Here is a 26,209-nt window from a genome sequence, read left to right on the forward strand (position 1 = left end):
AGTTTACAGTATGTTCTGTGTACAGGCAACTTATTTCCTTTGCCAGGGCTGCTGACAACCTTTTCCACACTATATTAATCTTGTTTACTGACTTTATCTTGGTACAAATATCAGAAAACTGAACTTTTTATCTCATGGAAAAAATAAACAACATGTTGACAGAAGCAGAAGCTATTTTCTGGACTCAAATTGCTTGTTTACTTGCAGCAATACTTATGGAAAAATGTTTAAGTCTTGATCTGGCTTGAAAAACATAATCCAAAATTTAATAAATGAAGAAATCTCACATGAACCCATGTGATAAATTGCCAGGTGAAACAATATATCTGAACATAATACCACTGAATTTGTAACTAATTTATACAATAATATAAATGTAAGCTTTCAATCTAGTCACAAACAATCAGACAGTGAATTTCTCAGATTTCTCATATATATCTCTAAGTCCATTTCAACTGTTGGAAAAACCCCAAAAGATTTACAGCATCAAATGAAAAAATTTTAAGTATTTCTATCTACTTGATCTTCTTATGGTGTTTTTGTCATAGTGAATTGAAGTAATATTGTACTATTATTTTAAATTCACTTTTAAAGACAATCAATACACAAGCATTTATTAAGCCCTTTTATGTGTCAGGCATTGTGCTAAGTTCTTCGATACAAAGAAAGGCAAAAACATTCCGTGCCCTCAGTAAGTCTCTGCTAATGGCATAAAGACACACACACACACAGACACACACAGACACACACACAAACACACACACACATAGAGTAAATCAGAGTTAATTCCTAAGGGAAGGCACAAGTAGTATTGAGGGAGGGAACAAGGTTAGAAAATGTTCTTGCAGGTGGAATTTTTAGGTGAGTCTTGGGGTTCAGAGTCAGGCAAAAGTCATGCAGGCTGGAGGCGGATGGAGTTTTGTGTGTATGGAATAGGAAGAAATTCATTATCTCTGAATGTAGAATATGTGGAGGGTAGTTAAGTGGAAGAAAATTAAAAGGCACAAAGGAACCAAGTTTGAGAGCTGGGTATGTGTGGTAGGGTACTTCCATATTCTCGACTAGCGGAGAGGCTCAGGCTCAGTGGATTGCTTGACTTTGGTACTTCTGAACTGCAGGATGTCTGCACTAAGTAGCACTAATATGATGATCCCCAATCAGAATTGGGATTGGCTGCAAAGGATGGATTGCAGAAAGGAGAGAATGGTGGCACAGAGACCAACTAGGAGGTCATTATGATCTAGGCAAGAGTTGTAAAAACATCCTGAACTAGAATATTTGTCATGTGAGTGGAGAAAAGGGAGAAGATGTGAAAGAAGTTTTGGAAGTATAACACCAAGACTTGGTAGTAATTAGATATGAGAGTTTAAGAGGAAGAAAGCAACAAACAGCTAGTACTGGGAATGTGACTTTCAATCCAAAGAACAAAAGAATTTCAGTGAAGCAACAAGAGTTCAGTGGAATTGGATAAAATGAATTTGGACTGGATTCATTCGACATGACTTTATGACTTCTCTGGTTCAGCAGCACAGCGGGAACTGAAAAAAGCAGATTATGATCAGAAAGGAAAAATTCAATATTCAAGACCATGGAGGTTGTACAGTTTTGAGTGAACACTGAGTTATTTCTCTTTCCTGTCTGATTCTTTGTGACACCATTTGGGGTTTTCTTGGCAAAAATACTGGAGTGGTTTGCCATTTCCTTCTCTGGTTCATTTTACAGATGAGGAAACTGAGGCAAACAGGGTTATGTGACTTGCCCAGGGTCACACAGTTAGCTTGTGCATGGTGTCATATTTGAACTCAGGAATGGTTCCAGGCAAAGCACACTATCCACTGCTCCACCTAGGTGAATGAAAGGAATGTTTAAATTGTGACCTCATTTGTGTGGGTAATTGAGGGAGAATGGAGATGAAGGCCACATGAGTTCACAACTTGGAGCAGGATATGATTTGGGAGTTTCCTACCCACAGGATCAGGAATATATGATTTGAAATGGTTCTGAAGTCTGTTATGATGAAGGTCTTTAAGTAATTCCCTAATAAGGGAAGAAAAATTTAGAAAACAGAATTAGCTTAAAGGCCTTAACCTCATCAGAATGGGCTCAAGTAGGGAATAACACACACACCCAATTGGAAAGAGTAATCTATTTAACCCTACAGGAAAGTAGGAGGGGAAGAGGATAAGGATGGAAGGGTGAATGAAGGGAGGGTAGAGCAGGGGAGGAGGCAGTCAATAGCAAAACAGTTTTGAGGAGGATTAGGGCAAAATAACACAGACAATAGAGTAAATATCATTGGAAGGGAATGGGATGGAGGGAAAGAGCTAGGATGATTGACTACAATGTCAAAAGGTATGGTACCTACTCTGCTGGGCTATGGTGAAGAAAATTCTCTGTCGAGTTCAAGGTACTATATAAAAATTATGATGAACAGGATGCTATCAGAAAAACCTGGAAAGACCCACATGAACTGAAGCAGAGAGAAATGTACTGTATACAAAATAATAGCATTAGTATAAGATGATATGCTGAGAGGAATGTTGTTATTTTTAGCAAGGCAATGATCTAATATAACTCTGAAGAACTTAAGAAAATTGCAGTCCATCTACAGAGAAAGAACTGATGGTATCTGAAAACAGACTGAAACACATTTTTTTTTTTTTTGACAATTCCTTAATCTGAAGTTTTGTTTTTATCCATTTTCTCTCACAACCTAGATAATGTAGAATTGTTTTCCATGACTACTCATGTATAATTTATGTTGAATTGTTTGAGTTCTTGGGGTGGGGGTGGGAGGGGAAGGAGGAAGAGAAGTTGGAACAGAAACTTAAAAAAAAAATTGATGTCAAAATTTGCTTTTACATGTAATTTGGTAAAGAAAAGTCTAAAAACAAACAAACAAACAACAACAACAACAAAAACAAAACAAACCAAAAATAATTCCCTAAAAAATAAGTACTGGGGATCCAGTTCTATGTTCACTATGACATATTACATTCCGCTGAAAAGCATAATTAGTTTTCAGTATTCTATAAACTTTCAATATGATGACCAAAAGGATTTTAGTAGCAAGGAAAACCTTCAGCTTTTTCTAAAAAATAAAATTATACAGAATACAGTAACTGGAATTACCTTACAAACTGGAATGTACCTTACTAATACAAACAAAAAACTCCAAACCTAACAAATAAAAATTCTAAGTTAATAGCGAGGCACTATGATGTAGTGGAAAGAACAATGGATTTGGAATCATTAAAACTGAATTTAAATGCTCAGTTTCCTCACCTGAAAAATGAGGAGATTGAAGTAGATTATGTCTTAGGTCCTTTCTATACCTAAATCCTATGATCCTAAAATAAGTAGAGGGGATTTATGGTACAAAAGAATCCTTTGCTTTAAAAAAAATTTAAAGCATTATTCTTTGAAAGAGTTCAAAGAGTCTTAGGAAGATCAACTCTGTTGGGTATAAAAAGAGGCCTAAACACAAGACAGTGCTTCCTCTACTACTACTGTAGTAGGGGGAAAGGGCAGGGCAAATAGAATAGAAGGAGAGGGGAGCAAGCCAAGTCATGGAATATCTTGAAATTTTTAAAGGGCTTCCCACTGAAAGTTCATGACACCCCCTGGAAGCCTAATCCATAATAAAAAATTGAACTGAATAATCTATAGAACCATAATCTATCAAAGATCTATTTTAATGTCAGACAAAATTATTATTCCTGGTAAACAGTACAGTTGAGATGTTTTGATTTTCTCCAAAACGACAGAGTAATCTTTTCTTGGAAAAGATTAAAAGTTAAGAAGTTTACGTTACTTTGAATATACAGGCAAAGAAATACTCAATCCTGCGAGGATTATCAAGCAAAAGCTAACTATATTTGGTAAGAACAGATAGAGGAACAGATATTTTGTTATTTAGAGGGAATACTTATTTGACAATCTAATCCTTGCTATTTGTTCATTTACTATAAAACTAACCATACAATAATTTTCCTAGACATGGGAACTACATTTTCTAGTAAGATTTAATTAAAAAACCTGAACACAACTTTCAATACTCATGCCATAATCAATATCACAAATTATTTGTCTTATAACTTCAACTCAAGAAAATACGGTTGGTGATAATTCAGGTTTTATAGTTGTAAGATTCAGAATAAGAGTAATTTTTATGTTATGGGACTTAGTTTCTGAAGTGGGATTATTTTAGTATATACTTATATACTAAGGCCACATGTTTAAAGTTTCATGTACCATAGGATTTCTTCTTAACAATTAAGGTAGCAATTCCCTCAAACCAGTGTTTATAATGGAAACAGAAACACATTTAAGTACAATAGTAATAATGCCATTGTAATAATTCCCAAGGTCCATAATTATCAATTAATTTTTTAAAAATTAGCTAAATATCCTTAAAGAAAGGGAAAAAAATCTATTCATTACAGTTTATTAGCTCTGTTAATAGCAATGTCTCAGAGTTATCAACTGTTTATTATCATCAGTTTTATAATTTGACTCACAAGACTGGCAGAAAGTTTCTTTTACATCTCACTTTACTTCTTTATTAACCGAATTCTCTGAAGTATGGTCTTAGAGACATATCTCTGACTCTCTTTTCCTTTCTCTCTTCCATCTCCACTCCACTGTTGTGCATCCAGGGAAATAAAAAAATAATTATCCAAATCCAGCCAAATTTTATGAGACAATCATTTTAATATAAATAATGAGAAACTTTATTAGTGTTGGGTGGTTTTCGATTTGAATTTCCACTCTAGATTCTTCAGTTATGTAAAGAGGTCCCATGTAGACATCCCTCTGACTTTCTATTATGGTTCTATTTACCCTTCAAATGCTCTCTAGCTCCAGTGCCTACCATGATAATCAGAGAAGGTGACATGCTGCCATGCCAAAGAAGGTTTTTCTTGAATAGGCCATTCTTGTAGTTCCCTGATACTTATTCAATCACATTTCTTCTCCCTCCAGGCTTTAGGTTTCCATGGTTCAACTATAGTACAACTACTCCACCAATGACTCCTTGCCAGTTTGTCAAAAGCCAGAAGTTTGCTGCTACTTCTTATGATCTTAATCAGATAGTATTTCTTTGAAATGAAATACACTTTTAAATCATAGCAGGCCCCAAATTAGACCCCCTAAAGAATGTTCAACAAATGTGGGCCAAATCTATAAGTGACAAGTATTGAGGAGAAGTCAACAAAACAGGCTCAAAGATAGGATTCAAAACACTGAAAGAAACTTACTTTAACAGACAATTAAATTTACTTGTCCTAAACTCACACTAAACAGGGATAGTCTCCTTTTAAAGTCACATTTTTGGCCTAAGAAATGTAATACTTTTTTAAAAATTACATTTTTTCTTTTGTTTAATATGTGAGAATTAAAATAAGACCATGGTCCTGTCTTGTTTTGTATTCTCTTGATATTTATACTGTATATAACTTATATATGTATCTTTCTCCCTTGTTTGAATGTAAACTCCTTAAGAGCAGAGATTACCTCTTCGGCCAAATTTCCTTTTAGTGTCTTAGGTTATAGTATTCTAATATTTAGAAATCCCTTTTACTTATTCTAAAGCCCAGGGAACAAGTCAAACTGTGCTAAGTTTTATCTTCATTCTCTATTATAAACTTTAGGATGGCATGGTCATTACTCACAAAGTTCTATCATCTCTATTTTATCAACTAGTTACTCCTACCCAGAATGAGGTAAAGAATAGTTGTGTTGGGCGGCTAGGTAGCACAGTGGATAGAGCACCAGCCCTGGATTCAGGAGGACCTGAGTTCAAATCCGGCCTCAGACACTTGACACTTACTAGCTGTGTGACCCTGGGCAAGTCACTTAACCCCAATTGCCTCACTTTAAAAAAAAAATAGTTGTTCCTCATCTATCTTAAAGATGAAATTATTAATAATATTACAAGAAATGACTTTTTCAACTTCTTAGATTTTTGAAGTAAGATCTCTGGAAGAGATAGGTGAAATTCTCCATTATAATGATAGTCATTTTCTGTGAGCTCTAAAAACTATTAGGAACTCAAAATTCAACTCCTTCAATTGGTTTAGAATCTTGTATACTTTTTAAGCACTCTCTTTCCTCTTTATCTCTCTTCTGATTCTTATACAAATGCCTTTTTTTCTCCTGCTTATTTTTTTCCTGCTTATCCTTTTTTCTCAGGCTTATGAATGATCTCATAAGTCAATATATTTTTGATGTATATTATTATTATGCCTCTCCTAGCTGATCTATTTCTCTTAATCAGAAGCATTCCACAATTACATTATAATTATGAGTCACATGTTAAAAAGTTTCTATGATACCCCTGGGTTATTTTTACCTTCCATGTTAAAATCTATAGTTTAATTTACTACCCATTTATTGTACTCTCTGGTATATCATCTAATACCACCAGCATCTCATCTTTGACATTCATTTTTAAACATTTTGAGTTCCAAATTCTTTCCTTCCCTTCAAACCCCACCCCTACCCTTTGAGAAGACAAGCAATATGTTATCAATTATACATGTAAACTATATTAGCCATGCTGGGAAAAAAAAACCTCAGTAAAAAAAATGTTTCAATCTTTACTCGGAGTTCATTAGTTCTCTCTCTGGATATGTATGGCATTTTCCAACATGAGTCCTTTGGCATTGTCCTGGATCATCATCTTGATCAGAGTAGCTAAGTCTTTCAAAGTTGATTATCATTACAATATTGCTGTTACTGTGTATAATGTTCTTCTGGTTCTACTCACTGTACTTTGCATCAATTCATATAAGCCCTCCCAGGTTAATCTGAAACCATCCAGCTCATCATTTCTTATAGCATGATAGTAGTCTATCATAATCAAATATTAAAACTTGTTCAGCCATTCCTATATTGATGGGCATCCTCCCTCTTTCCAATCCTGTGCCATCACAAAAAGAAGTGCTATAAATATTTTTGCACACATAAGTCCTTTTCCTTTGATCTTTTTGGGATATAGATTTAGTAGAGATATAGCTGAGTTGAATTCTGAGTATTTTTTTCATATGATCACTGATAACTTTGATAACATTGATTTCTTCTTTTGAAATTGCCAGTTCATATCCTTTGATCACTTATCAATAGTGAGCAACTAATTTTTATAAATTTGCCTCAGTTCTCTAGATATTTGAGAAATGAGGCCTTTGTTAGAGAAACTTGCTATAAATGTTTACCCGTTTCCTGCTTTCCTTCTAATTTTGGCTTCATTGCTTTTATTTGTGCAAAATGTTTCTAACTTCATGTAATCAAAATTATGCATTTTATATTCTGTAATGCTCTCTCTCTCTCTCTCTCTTGTTTGGCCATAAACTCTTCCATTATCTATAGATCTGACAGGTACATTTTTCCATGTTCTCCTAATTTATTTATGATATCATCTTTTATGTCTAAATTATGGACCCATTTTGAACTTATTTTGGTATATGGCATGAGATGTTTGTCTATGCCAGTATCTCATTTTTCTTTTTTTTTTTTCCTTTGAGGCAATGAGGGTTAAGTGACTTGCCCAGGGTCACAGAGCTAGTAAGTGTCAAACGTCTAAGAACAGATTTGAACTCAGATACTCCTAAATCCAAGGCCAGTGCTTTATCTATCCACTGTGCTACATAGCTTCCCCCCCAATATCTCATTTTTGATCCTCTTTCCTATCACTATTTCTTGTGAATTACTGTGTGAGCTCCACTGCTTTTCTTTCTGTAGTACATATGGAAAGACAAAACTATGTGTCTTCCTACACATCTGACATGACAACTGGGCACGGTACTTGCTCAATAAATTCTTACTAACTTAAAAAGGAGGAAAGAAAAACAATCTTCCATTACTCTCTTCATGCATGAATTAGGAAGATTTGGTAGAACTTTCTGGAGGGACACCCAGAATTAGAGTTTACATTTATATAGTACTTCAAAGTCCACAGGCCATTTTGCTCATAATACAAGTATTATACTCCTCACCCTTTAGATGAGGAAATGGATGTGACAAGAGATTAAGTCATCTGCTTCCTGTCATGGGGCTGGTAAGTGGTACAGCTGGTACTCCAACCTAGGTCTCTGGCTCCATGTCTAGTATCTTTTCCTCATTACCATACTACCTTTCTTACTATAAGTGATATGCTGTTAGTGATGAAAAATCATTTAAGTTATTTGTAAAGATAGCCATAAGGAAAAAGAAAAGGTATAAGGGGTATTATCTAACTAGATATACTGTTCTGGATAAGTGCAAGACCATGAGTGATATTGCATGAATGGGTACAATGTTATTAATGTATATTTGTAGAGTACTTTATAGTGTGTAAACAATGTTCATACATATTTTAGTCTCATAATAACTCTGCAAAGTAGGATGGACTGATATTTTTCCTTCCATTTTACAGATGAAGAAAATAAGCCTAAAGAGTTCAAATATCTCACTCAAGTTGATCAAGCCAGTTATGTGGCAAAGGGGGGGGGGGGAGAGACTAGATTTCAGGTCTTCTTAGTTTGTTGTTCTTTCAACTCTAATAGTCATCCCTTCATACAGAAAAATAAATACAAACGCAAGGTCCTTTGTATTTTAAAGGTCTAGGAAATCACAAGGTCAGAACTTTAGGAAGCCTCTAGGGGTAGAATTAGTACACACCCCTGGGAAAATTCTATAGTAGAATCATATGCCCAGTTACAATCTACCCCACTGCTGTGGGGTTCTAGGGCTTTTCCAGAGTACAGGTCTGAAAGAGAGGTAGGAGAGAAAGGTTAGATGCTCCAAAGGGATATTAAAGCTGGGCTTCAAAGCATGAGAAATGGATCTAACTACTATTCCTTACTGGCTATGTAGAAGTTGCAGAAAGTTTAATCATTCAAAGGGCTGTGGTGGGGGTGAGGGTGGCAATCAGGGAAAGGGGAAGCAAATTATGTTGAGAACTCGAAAGAAACTGAGAAAATGAAGTTACCTGGGAAATTTCTGCAAATCAAATATCAATCTAAAAGTGAAAGTAGAGGTAAAAACCAGAAAAGTATTATAAAGAAGCAAGAAAGCACAGGAAATGAAGCACAGAGAGGCACTAGGCTTTCCTTTCAATCAGGGATTAGCCTTTCTAGGCAAGAAATGGTACATATGTCACAGAGAAACCACTATCCTTGTACTTGCCAGCTTCACACTAAGCAGTGAATAGACATACACTCTATTTTCTAGCACTACTGGTTTGTGCTCTCCTCTAATACAAACTTCAGGATGTAAATTATTTCCGTGTAGGTTTGTAAAATAAACATGCATATCATGTAGAGATGCACACATATGTATTATATGTATGGTATTATTAGCAACAGCTGAGGAGAGATAAACCAAATCATTACCCTAAAATCTATAGATTTATCAGCTTTTTCATTTACAAAATAAGTGAGCATTAATTATTTAGTTTAGAATTATTAGTTTATTAGAATAAGTCCATTTCTAATTATTACTAGCATAAATTCACATTTCCTGTATAAAATACTGAATAAATAAATTTATTACTAAATTACTATGGGGTTTAAATGCTTTAATACAAGAGATTAATCAATTTATTATTAAAAATAAATATAGCAACTTTTTTAATGTAGATCCATGACAATGAATGTTCCATGAGACAATAGGAAACTGAAAACTAAATTATGCTTCCAACAATACTCAGTTCTTTCCTTTTGCGGGAGACAGCAGAGTTACAATTCAGTGGTTAGTTTTAGTAGCAAGCTGTGAGTGGCCTCTACTGGCTGACCAAAGGTTTCATAAGTCACTAAGCTTTTGGGAACATACCTTACCCGTAAAATTATTGAAAGCTTCAGGAAAACAAGAGTATATTCTTTATATTTTAATGTGAAAACCATCATGAACAAGGACTTAAACCTAATCTTTAGTGCTTGCTAAATGAAAAATAATATGTGTATGATATTAGAGAAATCAACTTACTATTGTTTCTTTTTCACTAAGAATTTGTATGAATGCTAATTTGTAATAATCTATTCTAAATTTACCTGTTATAAAGATATAAAGTGGTTTTTTCTTCTGGTCCATTCAAACAATTCTAATGAATGTTAACCATTTTCTTGCTGTCTGTAAATTGATGAATTTCTTATATAATGCCTAATATAATTTGGTGTAATAAGGAAACAGTAATTAAAACATTTAAAAGTTTGAATATTATACTATTAAACATTTAATTTAAGATTCATTATGTAAAAAGCCCTTTAGAAATCCCTTACTAGTACTGTTGTAAAAATTCTCTTCATGTTAGGGAATTACTAGTAATTTTAAATTTAGATTCTTCTAAATAGAAAATCTCATATTTGATTGAGTTCATATTCCTCCTTCCCAACTTGTGACCATTTAACTTATTATACCTTATTAAAAAGAATTATTATCAAATGTTCCTAATTATGTCAAAAAGTTAACTGTATTAACAAAAAAGTGTTATTGTTCTCATATGTAACAGTATTCCAGTATATTTCTATCCTTATTTCAGAATTCAGTCCCATTATCTTGCCTGCTCAAAACTGTTCACAGGGTTATCTAGCTGACACATAAGATAACCCTCCATCTCACTAGATACCACTGGGATATGACACACTGACCCAGAGTAAGCCCTTATTATTAGCCTGAAATTCATAGCATATAAAGGAAGCCCCTGACAAAGAATTTACGTTAACATGCCTTTTTAATCTTGTAAAAACAAAACCTTTTAAAAACCATCTTCAAATTTATCAATTAAGACTGGATAATAAGCGAGAATTTCTGGTTGCATTTTGACTTTCTAGTTTTTAAAAGTTAGATGGAAAAATCAGAAATTTCAATATATAGAGTTCACAGGGTACTGTTTTTGGTTTAGAATTTTATAAAGATTTTTCTTCAAAGAACAAAACCCCACACATTTTGGTCAAAAGAAAGATTGTAAACTATCAAAAGATGTTAATTAACAATGTGAAATAAACTACTTTCAACCCTTTTGAAACAGTGTGGTAGAAGGGATGATGATCCCATTCAATATGCATGTTTGTGGCTAGGTAGAGTTTATAAATGTTTCTTGCTGAAAACAAAGTAATAAAATTCTACAATGTCCACAGAAATTACACAGAAAATATGCTTGTAAATTCAATTTTAAGGTTGCTAAAGTATTTCTTTTCTTGTATCATTTCAGGAATAACTTTCTCAAAAATTTACAATTTAGGAATATATATATATATATATATATATATATATATATATATATATATATATATTATTGGCTAGTACACTGTTTCAACTGTCCAGGATTTTATGAACTATTCCACTCATTCCTCTTTTTCCCTCTATCAAGTTGACATTGATGCTTCATAGAGATTCATTAACATCAAGTGAAAAAAAAATGATGACTGGTATTAAAAATTCCTTTATATTTGAAAGGTAAAGAAAATCAGATGAAACGCCTGATATAATTAAAGGACAAGTGTTGATTGTGCATAAAGGTTAAAATGGGTACATTAGCAATCAATGGTTTAGCAGAGGGAACTAAAACACATCATTATAGACTTAATCACAGGGTTGCTTTTTGAACTGTACTATTAATTACACCACATTTTATATCTCCCATTTTGAGAAAAAGTTTTAAAACTTAATAAATAATAATAATAACTAGAATTTATATAGTGCTTTAAGATTTACAAACTGCTTTACAAATATTATTTTATTTTAATCTCACAATGAGCCTAGGACCTAGGTAGTATCATTATCCCCATTTTACAGATGAGGAAAGTAAAACAAAAAATGTGTCTGTGTATATGTACACACACACACACAACATAGTTGAGCATATATACATATATATACCCCCTATAATTTTCAATTAGCCCTTCATCAATTATGTAATGCTATATATTCTCCTATGAGCTCCTTGAGAACAAGGATTTTTTTTTGTCCTTTTATTCCTAGTGCTCAGCATGGTGCCTGGCCTACAGTGCTTGATAAATGCTAATTAACATAACTATAGAAAGTCAGAGGAGGTACTTAGTAATTTTCAAGTAATATTATAATATTAAACATTAAAAAATACAAAAATCCAGTAACACAATTTTTTCTTTTACATACAGGATAGGATAGTGAGCTCAATTTTGATTCTTGTCAAAAATCTAGAATGAAGGTAATTGGTGATTACCAAGAGCCAGCTTGTTTTCATTAAGAATAGGTCATGCCAGAATAACTTCATTTCCTTTTTTGACAGAATTAATATACTACTACATCAGGAAAAAGCTAAAAAAAAAAGTATAGTTAGGTTTTAGCAAAATACTTGGGAAAATTGTTTATATTATCCTTGTCGACATAATGGAAGCTATATAATAGTAAATTTGAATGGATTCAGAACTGGTTGAATAACTAGAATTAAAGATTAGTTATTAAAGGGCTGACGTCAAGATTGAAAGAGATCTCTACTGAAATGGCCCATAGATCTATCTTTGACGTTCTGCTACTTATATTAGTATTTACTGCCTGGATGATATAGAGAATGTATGGAAAATGTAAAAAGTGGGGAGGATACCTTATCTATTAGATAACAGAATCAGGATCCAAAAAGAGTTTAAAAGACTAGAATGATGGGTTTAATCTTTAAAAAAAAAAGTTTGACAGTGGAAAAATCATTGTATTTGGAGACAGGAGACCTGGGTTAGAAACTTGGGTTTGTCACTCTGTGGCTTTGGGCAGCTCAATTCATTCACCTCTTGGACACAAGTCTCCTTATTTGTAAAATGTAGGGATTAGGCTAGCTGAATTCTAAGGTTCTTGCCACCTCTAAATCTATTACCTTAAGATAAAATTTATTCATAATAATTTCAAGTCTTATATTTGAGTTCAAAGAACAATTTTACAAATAGAGAATAGCATTTTAGTGAATCTAAGGGTCAAGAGGAGTCAACATTGTGATAACAAAGCCATCTAAAGAACTCAGGCTAGATTAAGATAAATGTATCTAGAATGAAGGATGAAAGCAGATCTTGATTACCATGTTCAGTTCTAAGTGCCATATTTTAGGAAGGACAGAGTACTTAGCATTGCACCAGGCAGGTACATTGTAGGTGCTTAATAAATGTTTATTAAGTGATAAGCAGCAGCATAACTAGAGGAAGACTATGAGAACAGTCAAGGGATTCGAAATCTGGCTACAAGAAGACCAGCTGAAGGATCAAGTGATGATTATTCTGGAAAAGAAAATCTTGGAGGTGGGGAGGAACGATAATTATTTTTAAGTGTCTGATCAGCTGTCCCAGAGAAGAAAATTAGACTTGTTCTAGCTGGTCACAGGGTCAGAATAAGGAAAAATAGGTGTCAGTTTCAGAGGTGCAAATTTTGATTCAACAAATAACTAATAATTAGAACTCCTCAAAGACTTTACTGGATATCTTGAAGTGTAGTCTGGATAACCATTTGCTAGGAATGGTGTGGACAGGCCTTCAAGACAAATAATATTTTGCTTATCGGCTTCTTCAGAGAATTTTGATAGATATATCCGCTGTCCTTGTAGCTTGTCTCTGGCTTGTAGCATATTTATGTACATGCCTTCTCCTTCCCATTCATATTGTAGTGTAAGCTTTATGTTTGTTATATGATAGTGTAATCTCTAAGGGCAATTAGGTGGCACAATACATATTGTGCCAGGCCTGGAGTCAGGAAGACTTGAGTTCAAATCTGACCTTAGACACTTAGACACTAAGTGTTTAACCCTGAGCAAGTCACTTAATCCTGTTTGCCTCCGTTTCCTCATAACTCAAACGAGTTGGAGAAGGAAATGGCAAACCACACCAGTATCTTTACCAAGAAAACCCCCAAAGAGGTCATGAATAGTCAGACACAAATGAAAACAACTAAACGACAAAAGGTAATCTCTCTCTCTCTCTCTCTCTCTCTCTCTCTCTCTCTCTCTCTCTCTCTCTCTCTCTCTCTCTCTCTCTCCCTCCCTCCCTCCCTCCCTACTCCTCCTCCTATCTCCTCTCTATACAACTACAGTATGTAAGTCCATAAACTGCTGGATTTTGTATTAGCTGAATTTCTCATGACCTTCAAGCATAACACCATATCAAGTTTATTCTAATAGTTTTCTCTGGAATTTGTAAGAGTAAGAAATATACAAGAGCAACTGTGAACCTAATAGTAATGGTATTATATTGCATGGGAAGTGAGGTAATTCAGAATCCTTGCCCTTTACTATCAATATAGTACATTCTGTAAGTACTTTGAAAATGAAAAGAATTAAGATAATTAAGAGAATCTCTCAGGTATTAGCTACACAAGAATTTTCTTCTTGCCTTACTATTTAGTCTATTTTAATTTGGGTACCATTCTTGACCAAACACTGGATATTATTTACCCGGTGTCAAAACAACTTGCTGAAAAGTGAATTCAGTCCACTGATCAGATGTCTTGGACAAATGACAAGTTACTGCTTTCAGGAATGACAAATATGACTCAATTCCTCTTCCCCCTACCCCCAAGAGAAATAAGCAGAGCCAGAAAAACAATGTACACACTAACAACATTAAATAAATAAGCAAAACTTTGAAACAGTTAAGAATTCTTATCGATGGGGCAGCTAGGTGGCACAGTGGATAGAGCACCGGCCCTGGAGTCAAGAGTACCTGAGTTCAAAGCCGACCTTAGACACTTAACACTTACTAGCTGTGTGACCCTGGGCAAGTCACTCAACCCCAATTGCCTCACCCTCTGGTAACATGGTTCATTCTTGCATCAATAAGAATTCTTTTTTTTTTTTTTAGTGAGGTCCTCCTGACTCCAGGGCCGGTGCTCTATCCACTGCACCACCTAGCTGGTTTTTGAAAAAAAAAAAATTAAAAAAAGAATTTCCTAGCTTGACTAGATGTTTTGATATTGTATAGAGCCAATGTTATATTGGTTCAAAACTAGTTAGATTATATAAAAAGAACTAAAATTGAGGACTAGTAGCATATGAATAAGACAGTTGCATATTTACTCTGGATAACATACTGGATTCTTAGGAAAAGAGTAAGCTCACAACTTCACCAACAATGTATTAGTGTCCCAGTTTTCCAACATCTAATAGGTATGAGGCCGTACCTCGGAGTTGTTTTAATTTGCATTTCTCTAATCAATAGTGAATTAGAGCATTTTTTTCATATGACCATAGATCACTTTGATTTTTTTTTTCACATGAAAACTGCCCGTTAATATACTTTGACTGTTTGTCAACTGGGGGATGACATAAATCATTCTTATAAATTTAACTCAGTTCTCTATATATTTGAGAAATGAGGCCTTTGTCAAAGAAACTTGCTGTGACAATCACCCCCTCTCCAGTTTTCTGCTTTTCTTTTAATTTTGGCTTCATAGGTTTTGTTTGTGCAAAATATTTAAAAATGTCATGTAACCAAAATTATCTATTTTATATTCTGTAATCCTTTCTATTTCTTGGTTGGTTATAAATCCTTCCCCTATCCATAGATCTGACAAATAAACTATTCCATGTTCTTCTAAATTTGCTTATATCACCTTTTATGTCCAAATTATGTACCAATTTTGATGTAGTCATATGGTGTGAGCTTCTTGGTCTATACCTAGTTTCTGTCAAACTGCCTTCCAGTTTTCCTAGAGTTTTTGTCAAACAGTAAGTTCTTGTCCCCAAATCCAGGATTTCTGCATTTGGAATTATACCCAAAGGATTATAAAACTGTGTATACCCTTTGACTCAGAAATATCACTCCTGGGTCTGTATCCCAAAAAGATTTTTTTTAAAAAGGAAAAGGGCCCATAGGTGCAAAAAATATTTATAGCAGCTCTTTTTTGTTGTGGTAAAGGAATGGAAATTGAAGGGAAGGATATTAATTTGGGAATGGATGAACAAGTTATGGCATATAATTGTGAGGGAATACTATTGTACTATAAGAAGTGTTGAACAGGATGCTTTCAGAAAGACCTGTAAAGATTTAAATGAACTGAGCAGAACCAGAACACTGTATAGAGTAACAGCAACATTATATGATAATCAACTGAGTGACCTAGCTATTCTTAACAATACAAAAACCCAAGAAAATTCTGAAGGATTTATGATGAAAAATTTTATCCACTCCTAAAGTCTAAATACAGATTGAAACATATTACTTTTTTTTTTTTTAGTGAGGCAATTGGGGTTAAGTGACTTGCCCAGGGTCACACAGCTAGTAAGTGTTAAGTGTCTGAGGCCAGATTTGAACTCAGGTACTCCTGACTCCAGGGCCGGTGCTCTATCCACTGCGCCACCTAGCTGCCCCAATATATTATTTTTTATTTCCTTTTTTGTGTTTTTTTGGGGGGTGGTCTATATTTTCTTTCACAACGTGACTAAGATGGAAATGTTTTACCTGATTGCACATGTATAACCTATATCAAATTGAGTCACTTCTCAATGAGGGGAAATAATTTGAAACTCAAAATTTAAAAAAAAAAATGAATGTTAAAAATTGTTTGTACATGTAATTGTAAAACCATTAAATTTAAAAAAAGTTTTACTAAATAAGTAAAAGGATATTGTCCCTCACTTGTAACTGATTATAGTCATGAACCCAACCAGTTTTATGAGTGCATGAATATGTATGTTGATATTCTGATGATTTTCTATGAGATATATATATTTTGGGGGGGCAGGGCAATGGGGGTTAAGTGACTTGCCCAGGGTCACACAGCTAGTAAGTATTAAGTGTCTGAGGCCGGATTTGAACTCAGGTACTCCTGACTCCAGGGCCAGTGCTCTATCCACTGTGCCACCTAGCTGCCCGCTATGATATTTATAGTACTGATTTTAAGAATAGTTACATCTAATCTATAATTGTAGTTTCTCAACCAACTGTTGATTTGTCCTCATTGGCCATTCCTGAAGCCTGAATGGAACGTGGATTGGAAAACAGAAATTTAGATGTACCAAGTACATGGAAAATTACTACATACATATAAGTGTGTGTGTCTGTGCTTATACACAGACACAGACACGCACACAATTACAAGGGGAATAATAACCATATAGGACTTCAGTGAAACAAAAGATGATGGTAAAGTATTCAATATTTCCTCCATTAATCAGAGCATCTTAGTGAATCCTGCTCCTGAGAGGATTCTGAATCTCTCAGTTTTTGATTCTTTATCCATAAGATGGATATTAAATTTATAATATCTATCTCATAAGATTGTTATAGGAAAAGTTATATGTAATGAAAGAATTATTATTATTATTATTATTGGTAAGGACATGAGGTCATCTTTTCAAATTCTAGCCAATTATACAATTTCTCACATAACTGTTTTTCTGCTATAGTGCATTTCAAATTTATTGTATGCAGGGATTATGCCTTACTCATTTTTTCTTCCAAAGTATCTATCATTATATATATATATATATATATATATATATATATATATATTATCTTAAACAGAGTTGACTTTCAATTAATATTTGTTAATTTTTAAAATGCAAAAATATTTCTTTGAAGTCATAAGCATTTTGAATTTTGATGTATTGACATAAAATTCCACAGCATATACATTTTTACTAATACAAAAGTCAAATATTGCAGGTTGCTTTATAATAAGTCTGAACACCATATTTTGGCAGTTACTTTATTATTAACACAAACAGAATGATCTAAAGTGACCTTGCAAGCAAGTGTAACTTTCCCAGTGGATAAAAAACAGAGTCCTCACTTAACAGGACATATACCATATAAAAATTGATCATTATAATTGGCTATTTGCCCAGAATAAATTGAATGAATAGATAATAATTTTCAAGGTTTTTCTTTACAGCAATAGATTACTACTAGTAGTAGTACTACTAGTACTACCACCACCACCAGTATGACAACTACTATTACTATACTACTTCTATTAGCAGTATTAATACTACTTGTACTATTGCTACTACTAAACAATTTGTATTTTGTTCCTGAGGCAATACACTGCGCAGTGAAGCACTGATTGACAATAATCAGAAACATGAATCAACGTCATTATGTTCTTTGAGAAGCAGTGATGATATTTTAAAGCAAATCATGTCCACATCCAACTTATGACCCCATTTGGGGATTTCTTGGCAAAGATACTGGAGTAGTTTGCATTTCCTTCTCCAGCTCATTTTACAGACGAGGAAACTGAGGCAAACAGGGTTAAGTGACTTGCTCAGGGTTATATAGCTGTTAAATGTCTGAGGTTGGATTTGAACTCAGATCTTCCTGATTCCAGGCTGGGTGCTCTATCTACCACAACAGGAATTCTATTGATCACTAAGTAACAGCAAAGAATCACCAGAAATTAGATTCGTTAAGTTGTTAGACCTGAAAAACTAGAAATAATCTCGTAAAATCTCCTTATTTTATACATTTTGGAACTGAACACCAGTAATGTGATTTGTTCTAACCTAGATCACATAGCTGTTAATGACAGATCTAGGATTCACAACCAGTTCTTTGAGTGCTCAGTTCTGGACTCTTTTTAGCTAAACATTTTAAAAAATAATATCTTATAATAGCATCTAATAGCAATAGGGGGTTGGTCATTAATACCTCTCTATTGAGTTGAGCTAATCTTCTGGTGATTAAGTTTTTAAAACTTAACTAGTTTGGTCCTTAGATGGAAGACACAATTCAACGCTGGCTTATACTTAGCCTTTTTTTTTTTTTAAAATATGGAACACTTCACGAATTTGCATGTCATTTTTGCACAGGGGTCATACTAATCTTCTCTGTATTGTTCCAATTTTAGTATATGTGCTGCTGAAGGGAGCACTATACTTAGTCTTTTCAGCTTGGTTGGACCTGCCAGGGACAGTCATCTCCATGGCACAATAAGGCACCAAAGGAAGACTTGAGCAGAAACCCATATTATCATGTAATAAAATAATGTGCTGGAAACTGAATAACACAAAATAACGTGTAAGTGAAGACATCAAGCTTCTGCCCATTGATCCTACCTCTGCTTTCTAGGACCAAACAGGTAAAATCTAATTCTATTCTATAGCATATCCTTTCAAATTCAGGAAGAGAGCGATCATGTTGTCCTTTAGCCTTCTCTTCTTCAGGTTCAACATTTCCCAATTCCTTCATATGTCATGTACTCAAGGTCTCAAAAGTTAATTCAATATCCCTTTTAAATACTCTGAACTAAATATGATACTCAGGATGATTATCTGCTTAGAGCAGAATACTGTGAGACTATTACCTACTTATTACTGGAAGCTGTGCCTCTCTTAATATATCCAAAGATTCCATTAGTTTTCTTGGTTACCATGTAAAACCATTGAACAATATTAAGCTTTTAGTTCAAAAAAAGGGGAGCTAGGCAGAGAAGTGGATTGTTTTGGATCTGGAGTCCGACGAACTCATCTTCCTGACTTCAGATCTGGCCTCAGATACTTACTAGCTCTGACTCTGGACAAGTCATTTAGCACTGTGTGCCTTAGTTTCCTCATCTGTAAAAGGAGCTGGAGAAGGAAATGGCAAACCACTCTGGTATCTTTGCCAAGAAAACCCCAAATGGTGTCAGGAAGAATTGAACCTGACTGAAAACGCATGAACCACAACAAAAATCACTAAAACCCTCAGATCTTTTTTTAAAGAAAAAATGCTGTCTAACCATTCCTCCCCTATCTGTTTTTGAGAAGTTAAATTTTTCTACCTGAGTATATAAAATTTCTATCTATTAAATTTCATGTTATTAGATTTAGCTTGATGTTCTTGCCTGTCAAGATCTTTTTGGAACCTGACCACTCATTGTCTTAGCTATCCTTCATACCCTTGTGTCATTTGTAAATTTGATTAGTATGTCATATATGCCTTTATTCAAGTCAGTGATAAAAGTTAGATATCACAGAGCCAAACATAGCTGCTAAGTAGGGTAGCCCATGGGAAACTTTCTGCCATGTTGAATCAATAATTTTTTAATTAGTGAATCTTTGAATTTAGCTATCCAACCAGTTTTGAATCCATCTAATGCCATTTAGTTCATCTCTCTCCATCTTTAATACAAGAAAATAAGATTTTCAGGTAAATATATCTATAGCGTTTTCCTTATCTGTCAGTTTAGTAACTGAATTGCTAGAGTTCAAGTTTAGAATCCTTATGAGTATACTTGTAGTGCATGAAATATTGACTTAAGTATTAAAAACTGTTTATTATGCTGGTTAGTACAAGACAGCTTGAAAGATTCAGTTTATTATAATCCACACAACAAAGTAAACTTATTTTATATCTAAAAGCAAATTCTGTTTTAAACTGTTGATCTCCTTTCTTTAAATTATTTACAAATTGTGACAAAAGGGCCTAAAATATACCAAGATGTCTTGTCACCTGCTGGTCTCTTCTGCCACCACCACAAGAAAACAAGCAAAGAATTAAGGAAGATCCTCTTCCTTGGCCTGAAATGTAAGAGTTGCAGTCTGGCCCCTATCATGTCTCCTGTAGTCTTATATATAACAGATCATCAGCATATAATATGACAGGTTCACTTATAAGCGAGTGAAAACTTCCACTACAATGTGAGATTTCATGGTGCAATCATTCATTCATTCTTGCAACAAACCTTTATTAAACTTCTATTATGTCTGAGACACTGATAGACACTGGGAATAAAAAGACAAAATATGAGACACTTCTCCCTCAATAAGAGTAGGCATTTTCCTGGGAAAAAATAACATGTATAAAGATAAAGTTTTGCGTGTGTGGTTTTTTGTTTTTTGGGGGTTTTTTTTGGAGGGGGAGACTCTGAGAATGAGGAGGAGCAGGGAAGAATTAATGTAGGAGGTTTCACTTAAGCTGTATTTTCCAGTGAGTTAGGTATTCCAGGAAGTAAGGAGGCAATTCATTTTAGGAATAGGAGAGAACAATGGATTTAGGAGAATTCATGAATTATCAGAAAGTCATGTTTACACAATGGAATCATTCATATTCCTTATTAATCCAAATCTGCACCAAAGCCCTAGATGTATGAGATGTCTATCCTTTATAAAAATGACACCATCAATTAAACGTCAGTCATAAATTATTTTATTAGCAGCAATGATAGATTTCCTTCACATAGTATGCTTTTATGATAAATAGCAAGAAGCGTATCTGAATTTAAGGATACCTTCTATGGCCATGAAATATACATCCACTCAAAATATGTTGACTGAGTATCTACTATCTACAAAGTACTGTTAAACACAATGGAAATAAAAAGACAATAAGAGTTATCTGTTCTCAGTGAGCTTACAGTCTAGCAGTGGTCAGAGTACATACATACAAAAAAATACTGAAAGACAGAATGTTTAAAGTGTAAAAAGAACCAAAGTGTTATGGAAGTTATGAAAGATAATTCCCAAGAGGAGGCAAAGGAGACAAATCAAGGAAGGCTTCACAGAACACATTGTATTTTTAGGTTGAGCTTTAAAGGGTTAATAGGATTTCAGCATATGGATATATGCACATAAGTGATCTGAGGTAGATGGGATGACAAAAAGGAAAATATGGGGCATGTTTGGAAATGGGAAATCTTATATGATTGTCAATGCTTTAACAACTTAATTCCAGTAGTCAGTCAATGGCTTCTGTACAAAATTAAAAGATGTTGAATTAAAAGAAGTACCTCTATGACCTTACTCAAGTCATGTAAACATTTTTGGACTCAGTTACTAATCGGTAAAATAAATGGTTTTAATTAGATAATCTCTAAGCTGCCCTCCAACTCTAAAATTCAATTTTTAAAGAATTGCCTGATTTTGTTACTGATGCCCCCAAATGGCTTCTAGCCTGGGTTTTCCTATACTTATCTATCATAAGAGGCAAAGAAAGATAGTTTATTGTAGATAAGTTCTTGTCTGTGTGGCTTTGAAGGCCAGATTTTTGCATATTTGCATATTGCTCTTTCCATTTCAAAAAAGATCATTTTATGAGCCAACTTCCATTTCAACATGTACTTCTACAAATGAAAATATTAACTATTAGCATCTCCAATTAAAAACTATTGTCATTTTCTTTTCCTAAACAGATAAGAAGAAAACATTTATATATGTATCTAAAAGTAAATATAAATACTATATTGACAATGTGATCTTCCACAAGGCTATCTTAAAACATATAAAAGAATCCCAATATACTTCCAACATGTGGTTAAAATATAACCTTTGTACTGAAGAGCTGGTTATTTTTATAGCCAAAGAAGAATCATTGATTTTAAATCAAAGAATGGTTTACATTTTAAAAAATAGTATATATTTTCTCAACTATTAATATCTGGTGGCTCTATCAACAAGATTGAAACAGATTGACTACCTGAAATTTGAAAAGGGCAACTGCCACATTGTTCCCCTGGTACTATACAATGGCAGGTCAAACTTTTGTTCCTCTTGTCCTACAAACAATTTTCAAGCCCACGCTCAATAAATAAATTTGGTCTCAGCACTCCCAATCAGAGCTGCACAATCCCCTCAGTAGCAGACCTATGATAAATGGACTTATTTTCCCAAATCAAACACTTGAATTTAAATTCAGATGAGTTAATGCAAAGGTCAACATTGTAATCAGTTCTTTTGATCTTTATAGAATTTCTGGAGTAATACATAATAAATCTGAAACAAGGCAATTTGCAGCTCTGTATGTGTGGCTGGTAATAAAAATCTTAACGATCAGAGCCTTTATGTACTTAGGGAACGTTTTATAGTAATAGCTATAGTGAGAGCCTCAATGCATGGGGAATAATGACAATGGATAACACTGAAAGACATGATTTCTTGATTATTTATATTGTTTATTTATACATTTTATATGTATTTAAATATACATTTTCATATATCCATACATGCCTACTCTATATTGAAACTGTCATTTAAAATTAAACTTGCTTATTTTTAAATTAATACCTTGAATTATAAAAATTTACTCCTTGCTGAAACTTGGCAAAAAAAAAGATTAATTAAAAAACTCCTCTATCAAATATTATTCTTGTATTTTTTTCTTGATAAAGCATTAGCAAAACATAATTGGTCAAAGGGCGTTCCTACAAGGAGTATGCAAATACTTGTTTTAAAAAAAAAATGCTTCAGGATGGTATGTTTCTTCTTTAGTATGCTGAGTGACAAATACCAGGGTAAGTAAGTGTTTCCTCAAGTAGTAGCACCAGATCCCCCTATTGTTGAAGGTTGGGGTTTTGGACTGATGAACAGGGTGGGCATCCTGGTTAAGTACCTTCCTACCAAAGTTATGAATGAGGTTATGTGTCTTCTTCCCTGGGCTCCTCTGAATCTTCAGGTCACATTTTAGCTCTCCTATAGAAGACATTCTCTCACCAGCCCCACACAGAGTACTTCCTCTTTCAATTGTGTAGGTAGGTGGACTCCAGGTTTGGAGTCAAGAAGATACATCTTGACTTCAAATCTGGCCTCAGAACTTACTAGCTTACTAGTGATCATGGGCAAGTCACTTAACCCTGTTTTTCTCAGTCTGTCAAATGAGCTGGAGAAGGAAATGGCAAAGCACTCCAGTACCTTTGCCAAGAAAATCCCACATTTGGTATTATGAAGAGCTGGACATGAATGAAATGACTGAACAATAACCACATTCTTTCAATTTTAACATGTGTTTTCCTGAAGAAAGGCTATGATTTAAAAGAACAACAAAACACCAAATGTTTCCAGCACTTAGCACAGTTCCTGGCACACAGTAAGTGCTTAATAAATGTGTGCTGACTCATTTTTCTTTTAGACTGTCTCCCCCTATCACCCAAGATGGAATTACAAAGCCTCATCTCAATAATGATTTGCAGGAAAAGTTTGACCAGCTGTTTTTCAGACTTTGGATCATTTGTACCTCAATAGGCAAGCAAGCCTGATGGCCCTATGTACTTGAAAGTTTACCATACTGGTGCCAGAGGTGGAATTGACACTTGATTGATTTTAGTCCTAATGCTGCTCTGAACTCCTTCATTCAAATGATCCACCTGCCTCTGACTCCCTCAGTAGAAGGAAGGACAGGTCTGCATCACCATGCCAGGTTGATTTTCAATAATTACTCCAAGTATCATTGAATGTTTATGACTTGACATATTTACAATAGTAATATCAGAACCTTAAACTTATGAAGTGTTAACCTGGTAGAAATTCTAAATGTTTGGACTGCTGATTTTTTTTCCCTTTGTTTTTCCCTTTGTTTTAGGGACTAGAAGACACTCAACCATATCCATATAGCCCTAACTTCATTAAGATGAAAAGCTGAGGAGGAAAGAAAAATAAATTACTTTGGAACAATATTTTACTCAGATTCTTCTGTTTTTAGCCACCCAAAATCTCATTTGCCTCTCGTATATAAAGGCTGATTCTAGAAACACAATTTTTTTCACCCCAATTGTTTCTTGGAGAAAACTATAGTTTTACCAAAAGTAAAAATAAAACAAAAACTCCAAGGGGGACATTTTTATAACTGCCCCAATATAGAGAAGGATTACTTATTTTATTTCCTTTTATGAATCTATTTGAGGAAATTACATCTTTTTATGACATCTACTCTTAGAACAGAACTAATTTCTACCTAGATCTTTGCTTCTGGAAAAAAGAACTATAGGAAGAGAACTGACATAGAGGAGCCATAAAATAGTGATTCATTAGTTGAACACTAAGTATTATTTTGGACAGTGATAGCATAAAATGTTAATACTCATCTGTATTAAGTAGATCTACTAAAAGTGGGAGGCTATTAATGAGTCAGTTAATAAGCATTTATACAAGCATTTATTAAATGCCTACTATGTTCTAGATACAATACTATCTGCTATGAATACAAAAAACAAAAGCAAAACTATCTCTGAAGAAGTTTACATTCTAATAGGAAAAACCACAAGAACAAAAACACTCAGTCTAGATATATGAAGTTGATTATGGTAACCTCAGATGGGAAGGCACTAGCAGATGGTGAGACCAGAAAAAGACTCCTGCAGAAGATGGTGCTTGAGCTGAGTCTTTAAGGGAACCATGGATTCTAAGATGTGGAAGTGAGTAGCAGGTAAAGCATTCTGATGGCAGAGTTCAAAAGGTGTAAAAAGGCATGAAGATGGAAGATCCTGTGTGAGAAGCAGTAAGGAGGCCACTATAGGTTAGCCATCAAGTGCATGGAAAGGAGTAATATATAAAAAGACTGAAAGGCTTTAAATGACAAACAGATGAGTTCATATTTACTATTAGAGGTAAGAAACCATTGAAGTTTATTGAGTAGGGGGAGATGTTCAAACCTGTGCTTTGGGAAAATAACTTAGGGAGCTGCACTGACAACAATCTGAAGTGGGGAAAGGATTGAGGCAGGAAGATCAATTAGGAGCTAAGAGTTCAGGTGAGAGGTGATGAGGATCTGAACTAGGGTGGTGGCTGTGGAAGTGGATATCGAGAAAATGATTAGGTGTGTGAGGTGAAAAAGAATGAAAAGCCGAAGATAGATAATGTGGAAGGATAATATATCTAGAGAGGGAAGAACCCTCAGAAGCCAAAAGTTCCAATCTCCTAATATTGCAGATAAAGAAACCAAGTCTTCGGAATATTAAATGAATTTCCCAAGGTCATAAAGGTAATAAAAAATAGAGGTAGCATTTGGACCTAGGTCAATACTCTTTCAATTATACCATGTTGTCTTCCCAGTAAGGCTATATTAAGAAAGAGGCATCTAGGGGCAGCCAGGTGGCGCAGTGGATAGAGCACCGGCCCTGGAGTCAGGAGTACCTGAGTTCAAATCCAACCTCAGACACTTAACACTTACTAGCTGTGTGACCCTGGGCAAGTCACTTAACCCCAATTGCCTCACTAAAAAAAAAGAAAGAAAGAGGCATCTGAAATGAATCTTGAAAGTAGATATCGATTCTGAAAAGAAGAGATAAAGAGGTAGTATATTCTAGGGCTGAGTGAATGAATGTTAATGGGACAGGTTTTGTCAAGTGTGCATAAAAAAGAATAACATGAAATATGCCTAAAATGGTAAACCAGAGTCAGATTATGAAGTGCCTTAAAAGCTAGAATGAGGCTTATGTCTTCTCTTAGGGGCAATAGGGAGCTACTGAAAATTTTCAAACACAAGAGTGACATGCTCAGCCCTGTGTCTCAGGAAGATTACTTTGGCAGCAATGTGAAGAATGGATTGGAACAGGGAGGAAAGGGAGGCATGAAGACCAATAATGAAAC

At 34.3% G+C, this 26,209-nt stretch overlaps 1 protein-coding gene and 1 non-coding gene across 2 annotated transcripts in view; both read right to left on the bottom strand.

Annotated features, from left to right (window-relative positions):
* Positions 1-26,209, bottom strand: part of GPATCH2 (G-patch domain containing 2) — a 263,500-nt gene that overhangs the window by 102,060 nt on the left and 135,231 nt on the right. The gene's annotated exons all lie outside the window — the stretch shown is intronic.
* Positions 18,698-18,804, bottom strand: LOC122726923. Its single transcript, XR_006352914.1, has one exon. It is a non-coding gene; the product is annotated as a U6 spliceosomal RNA (small nuclear RNA).

Source organism: Dromiciops gliroides, chromosome 4 (assembly GCF_019393635.1).
Source record: "Dromiciops gliroides isolate mDroGli1 chromosome 4, mDroGli1.pri, whole genome shotgun sequence".
Lineage (NCBI taxonomy): Eukaryota > Metazoa > Chordata > Mammalia > Microbiotheria > Microbiotheriidae > Dromiciops > Dromiciops gliroides.